Genomic DNA, 6,327 nt, shown 5'->3' with positions numbered 1-6,327 from the left:
TGCGTTGAAAGTCCGACAACCATATCGGCACGCAATTATCATTTCTGAAATTAATTCATTTAAATGAATTTACAATAGTTCGACATCTTAACGTTCTGACCGTTATGGCGCTTCAATATAAATATTTTTGAAAAAGAATTAAAACTTACTTGAGTCAGAATAATAAAAAGATACGTATCACTTAGGTTCTATTTGAGAAGCACGTACATGTTTAAGGTCTTTTTTATCTTTTTTTAAAAAGGTAATCTTTTACAGAGATATGAATGATAAAATTTTGTAACTACTATTTTGGTTGGGAAGGAAAATGTCTTTGAATGAATTGCAATACAAAAATATAAGAAGAATTAAAGTCATTTTGATCGGAACAGGAAGATCCTTCAATAGGAATACAAAGACCAATCAAATCGTCTCAACTAGAATAACGTGTAGTAGCTGATACAATTTAATACGATTTGATTGGTTGACACAAGTTACGGGTGACTAAGTGTTCGAGATCATAATGCTGGAGTCCCATGAGGCGTACTTGCCGCGTATCCCACAATCGCGTAACCAATTAAAAGCGAACCGCTGCTGTGGCTCCGTGTCTTACTGAACACCTAGACATTTAGTTTCTCTATGGCGAACACTTAGACACCCATTTCCTCGACGGCGAATATCTAAACACCGACTTCCTCGACGGCAAACACCTAGACATCCACTTTCTCGACTGCGAACACATAGACACTTTTTTTCTCGACAGCGAACACATAGGCACCCACTTCCTCGACGGCGAACATCTAGACATTTAATTTCTCGATGGCGAACACCTAAACCCTCATTTCTTCGACGGCGAACATCTAGATGCCCACTTCCTCGACGGCGAATATGCAGACGATACCTAGACACCCACTTCCTCGATTGCGAACACCTAGACATTTATTTTCTCGACAGTGAACACCATTTCTTCGACGGCGAACATCTAGACACTCTTTTCCTCGACGACGAACGTGCAGACAACACCTAGATACTTAATCCTCGACAGTGAATACGACAGTCAACACTTAGACATTCAATTCCTCGACGACGATCTCGATATTTCATTTTAATTTTAATGTGCACCGTATCACAGCCGTCATTGATTACGTGCGAATGTGCAATGTTCCAACGCTGGACTGCTGGTTAAATCAAAAGTCATCTATTATCGATAAAACGGACCGTACATTCTGGGTGGTCGACGACGTTAATAATAATGATGATGACAATAACGACATATATTAAAATCAGAGATTTATAACTTTACATCGCAATATCTCCGCTTGTAGGGCACGTAAAAAAACAATAAAAGCATTTTTACTATACAATCCAAGCGGTGGCTATCGATTGAGCGTATATAGAACTTGATCAGTTCAGCCGTTATCGAGATCCGATAGTCACAGTCTGCCGCAACTCGCTGGTTCGCGTAAAAGAGGCACAGCAGTGTCGCTGTGCTTGGCTTAGCGCCGAGACATTACCGTGTCTCCAGATATAAATACCCTACAAAATCATAAAAATTAAAAGATCAGGCCATGTTCAAAAAAGATCCTCAAAAATTTAAACCTTTAAAAATTTAAATGATTATCTAAAATAATATATTACCATGAAAAGTAACTGATATATTATTAAAATAAAAGTGCCAGTTCAAAATGAACATATAAAGTGTATATTATCTAAATTTAATAATACATTACCATAAAAAATAATTGATATGTTGTTCAAAGTGCAAGTTCAAAATGAAAATACATACATATAACTAAAACAGATTACAATTTGATTCTAGAAAATAAGTGCGATATGTTATTCTTAGTGCACAAAATATAAAAATCGTTTATTGAGATTTGATTTAAAATTTATAGTATACTAGCCCGTACAATAAAAAATAATTGCTTGTAATTTCAGAGTACCAATTTGTTAATGACTCGGAAAAAGAACATGACGGCCTGCTCTCAAAAAAATTTCGAGTGATGGAAAAAATAATTAAAAAGAGATATGAAAATGGTTTAGATTAAAAAAACCCTCCTAGCTTCCTTTAATAAAATTTCGAATTTTCATATCAACTTCCGATTTTAAGTTTGTTATGCCGTATTTTTAGCGAGTAATTTACTGATCAAAAAACATTGCCTTATTGCCTGAAACGAATAAATGTTAAATAAATCCAAAATTCATAAATAAGAAAGTCTCAGGTCAAATACAAACATGCTATACAGTTAAAGAGTTTACTGATTATTTGACGTAATATATATTCACTTCGTTATAGAGCTTTTGAAAATATGGTTCTAATGTAATACTTTTCGTACTTCAAGTGTTGTAACAATTACTCTATAAAAGCTTCGACATTATTTCTAAGTGGACACCGAGAAACTCATCAAAGTTTTTAGAAATTAGGCCGCCATGTTCTTTTTCCGAGTCATTAACAAATTGGTACTCTGGAATTACAAGCAATTATTTTTCATTGTACGGGCTAGTATAAATTTTAAATCAAATCTCAATAAACGATTTTTATATTTTGTGCACTAAGAATAACATATCGCACTTATTTTCTAGAATCAAATTGTAATCTGTTTTACTTATATGTATGTATTTTCATTTTGAACTTGCACTTTGAACAACATATCAATTAAATATTTTTCATGGTAATGTATTATTAAATTTAGATAATATACACTTTATATATGTTTATTTTGAACTGGCACCTTTATTTTAATAATATATCAGTTACTTTTCATGGCAATATATTATTTTAGATAATCTTTTAAATTTTTAAAGGTTTAAATTTTTGAGGATCTTTTTTGAATATGGCCTAAACCTAACCTTTTTATTTTTATGATTTTGTAGGAATATCACCTATTACTTTTCGGAGTACAAATATACGGGGCCGCTTTTTAGCAATGCAAGTATCACAAATGTATATATTTTCGATTCTTATCACGTAATTTTCTATAAGCTACAATTTATGCAATATAGTTAGAAAAAATTGAAATATACGGTACATAAATATATAATAAATATATGTGTATATAAATATATATTATGTACATATACATTTTATTTAATAGCATATATGTAACTGTTTATATAATTATAATAAATATTTGCCATACATTACATATTTACTTCAATTGCAACAGAATGAATTTATAATATTCTATGAATATATAAATTCGAAAATAAAGAATGGACCATTGCCTATTCTCGTGAGAACGCAATCATATTTTCTTCTCTGCGATTTTAACACGATCTTTGACATAGAGATTTTTTTCTTGATGATACTCTTTGAAATATCATAAAGTTCTTCGAATACGATAATAAATTTTTATTATTCATAGTAATATATCGATACAATCAATATATTTTTTTGACAAATTACATTTCACTTTAGAAAAAAATGATGTTCCGACAACATACATATATATACATATTTTTCAGTAAACTAAAGCGTACTATATCTGGTACAAACTACGTCTGGTGTAAAATATTTTTTAACATATAACTAATAACAGGGAGAAGCTGCAACAAATCTCCAAACAGAAGAATGTGTTTTCTGCCAAAGAAACCATCATCTGTATCTGTCGTATCAAAGATTTCACATAATCGTAAATTGATAAACATAAGTGAAACATTCTATGGATCGTCAAGCCATTGAATACCGCGATACCCGTGGGAGCAGTGCAGTCGCTTTTTTCAAATGTATTCTGATCCAATGTTTAATCGTTTCAATAAGAAAACTTTTCCCTGTACCACCCTCGCCACTTACGTACAGTCGCAGAATCTGATTTTTATTTTGTAAAACTTGGCATACTCTATCGAAGATTCTTTTCTGGTCTTCGTTCAATCGCGACATTATTTGCGATAAATAAATCGGTGCCTCAATCTTACCAAAATTGTCCAGATCTTTCATCGCATCGTCGGCTTCTATCGGGATTGCAATTCTATCCATCGTCGTCGGATTTGGCTCTATCTGGTGTTTTCAGATCATTTTCGCGCTTCTCGATTAATTCAGCAACGTTCTCAAAAGCTTTCTTTATTTCTTCGAGCCTTTCGTGATATTTCATTGCCTTCGTCAAAGCAGATGCTGAATTCTTAAAGGCATCCTTGTAAGTCTCGTATGCACCTTTGAGTTCACTCAAATCTCTCCACAGTTTAAACAGAAGAAGCAGCGAGTAAAAGTATTTTCCGGGTTCAATTTTTACATTAAATCGATAATGGTTAATTAAGTAACACTTTTTTCGTTTTTTTAAACATAAACTCGATATAAGTTTGCAACATTTGACTTCGCCATTTTTTGGCATCTGTTTCGTAATTTCCCAGAATCTGGCAAAATCGTACAAATTAAATGATTCTAATTCCTTAGGTCTGCTTGGATCATCGATAAGCGACGGACAATAAATATTCGTAGAATTTTCATCGAGAACTTCAAATTCATTGAATGTTTTAACTTTCCTGTTTCTTATCTCATTAACGTCAATCCATTTGACAATGGTATCACTGTCCGTACCATAGAAGGGATTTCCTAGTAGTGTGTCCGTAGCTTCTAAAGCATCGCATTCTCTGTTATTCAATGAACGCATCGCTAAATTCCAGTTTCGATGCCAAGGGCTTATTGAAATCTATCATTGCTAAGTCTATATTGCATTTCTCCGACTTTGTCGTGTATTTTGTTAATTTATGAGATTAAAAATTCTGATTTTTCTCCAATAAATTGTATGTCCATATTCCTCTCCCAGGCTAATTTGATAACCGGATTATAATCGTTCATAAATGGTTTCTAATACGGCTGTTCACAGCCCATTACCATTGAGGACCGCGAAGAGGCAGCAGAGGCGGACGGGGAAGAAATAACAATAATAATAATAAATAATAATTATAGGTAATTTTTAAAGATTATAATTTAGCGCCTATTATTGATATCAAATCTTTGATTTACCTGATACATATCATTAAAAGTAAGTAGATTTTTTTATTTTTGTGACTACTCATAACAAATTATTTCTTCAGTAAATAATCACGTAATAGTTAAGAGTTACCTCTCAAAGTGATTTTTCCAAGCTTAGCACAAAATTAGTATAGTCAGTTATCGTTGCAATGAAGTCGTCATCAAGTCGTTTTTATAAATGATAAAATTTACGGCTTTACTTTACTTCCCATCCCTGCATTTTTTATACAAATATATTTGCGTAAAATATTCCTTTTCAATTAGTATTTCAGTCAGACGATTCATAAAGTAAGAACCATGGAAAGATTCTTAACTATAAAAATTCAAACTTTGGGTAGCCTTTTCATAAGTGTTTTAAACATTTCGATAACTTTTACTTAATTTTATTCCTTTTTTCAATCTGGAATTATTACTTAACATAGACCTGCGGCAAACATATTTGTTTTCTCACTAATTTCCTGCAACCTTCGGAAGGTTTAGCAGTCACTTATCTCACGTTAAAAAGTTTAAAAATGAAATAGAGAATTCAACTCCGATGACGCTGACCGTAACATACTCGTATATTGTCAAGGTAATAACCCTTAGTGACCATCGAAGGGTTTCGTCAGTCGCTCGTTGCTTATTAAGAAGTTATTAAAATTAAAATTCATCTCAGATGACCTTGACCTTCCCATACATTATAAAGGTCATCACACTAAATAACCTTCGGAAGGTTGTAGCAGTCACTCGTCGCGCGTTCCGAAGTTATTACATATGAAACAAAGAATTCAACTACGACAATGTTGACCTTGACATATATTGTCAAGGTCACGACCCTGAGTGATCATCGGACACTTTCAGCAGGCGACTGCTGTTCATTAAGAAGATATTAAAATAAAAATGAATGGTTCACCTCCGATGACTCTGACCCTCTCACACATTACGAAGGTCATCGCTCCGAACAACCTTCGGAAGGTTGTAGCAGTCACTCGTCGCGCGTTCCGAAGTTATTACATATGAAACAAAGAATTCAACTACGACAATGTTGACCTTGACATATATTGTCAAGGTCACGACCCTGAGTGATCATCGGACACTTTCAGCAGGCGACTGCTGTTCATTAAGAAGATATTAAAATAAAAATGAATGGTTCACCTCCGATGACTCTGACCCTCTCACACATTACGAAGGTCATCGCTCCGAACAACCTTCGGAAGGTTGTAGCAATCACCCATCACGCATTACAAAGCTATGAAAAAAAATTAAAATAGCCCCGACTCACATTGTCAAAGTCAGGACCCTTAGTGACCATCGGACACTTTCAGCAAGCGAGGATGAGAGAGGACGAAAGGAGGTGAGAGAAGACAAAAGAGAGTGAGATAGGACGAAAAAGAGAAGGG

The sequence above is a fragment of the Mycetomoellerius zeteki genome, unplaced genomic scaffold, assembly GCF_001594055.1.
Source record: "Mycetomoellerius zeteki isolate Tzet28-1 unplaced genomic scaffold, Tzet1.0 scaffold6, whole genome shotgun sequence".
Classification (NCBI taxonomy): domain Eukaryota; kingdom Metazoa; phylum Arthropoda; class Insecta; order Hymenoptera; family Formicidae; genus Mycetomoellerius; species Mycetomoellerius zeteki.
This window is presented reverse-complemented; position numbering follows the sequence as displayed.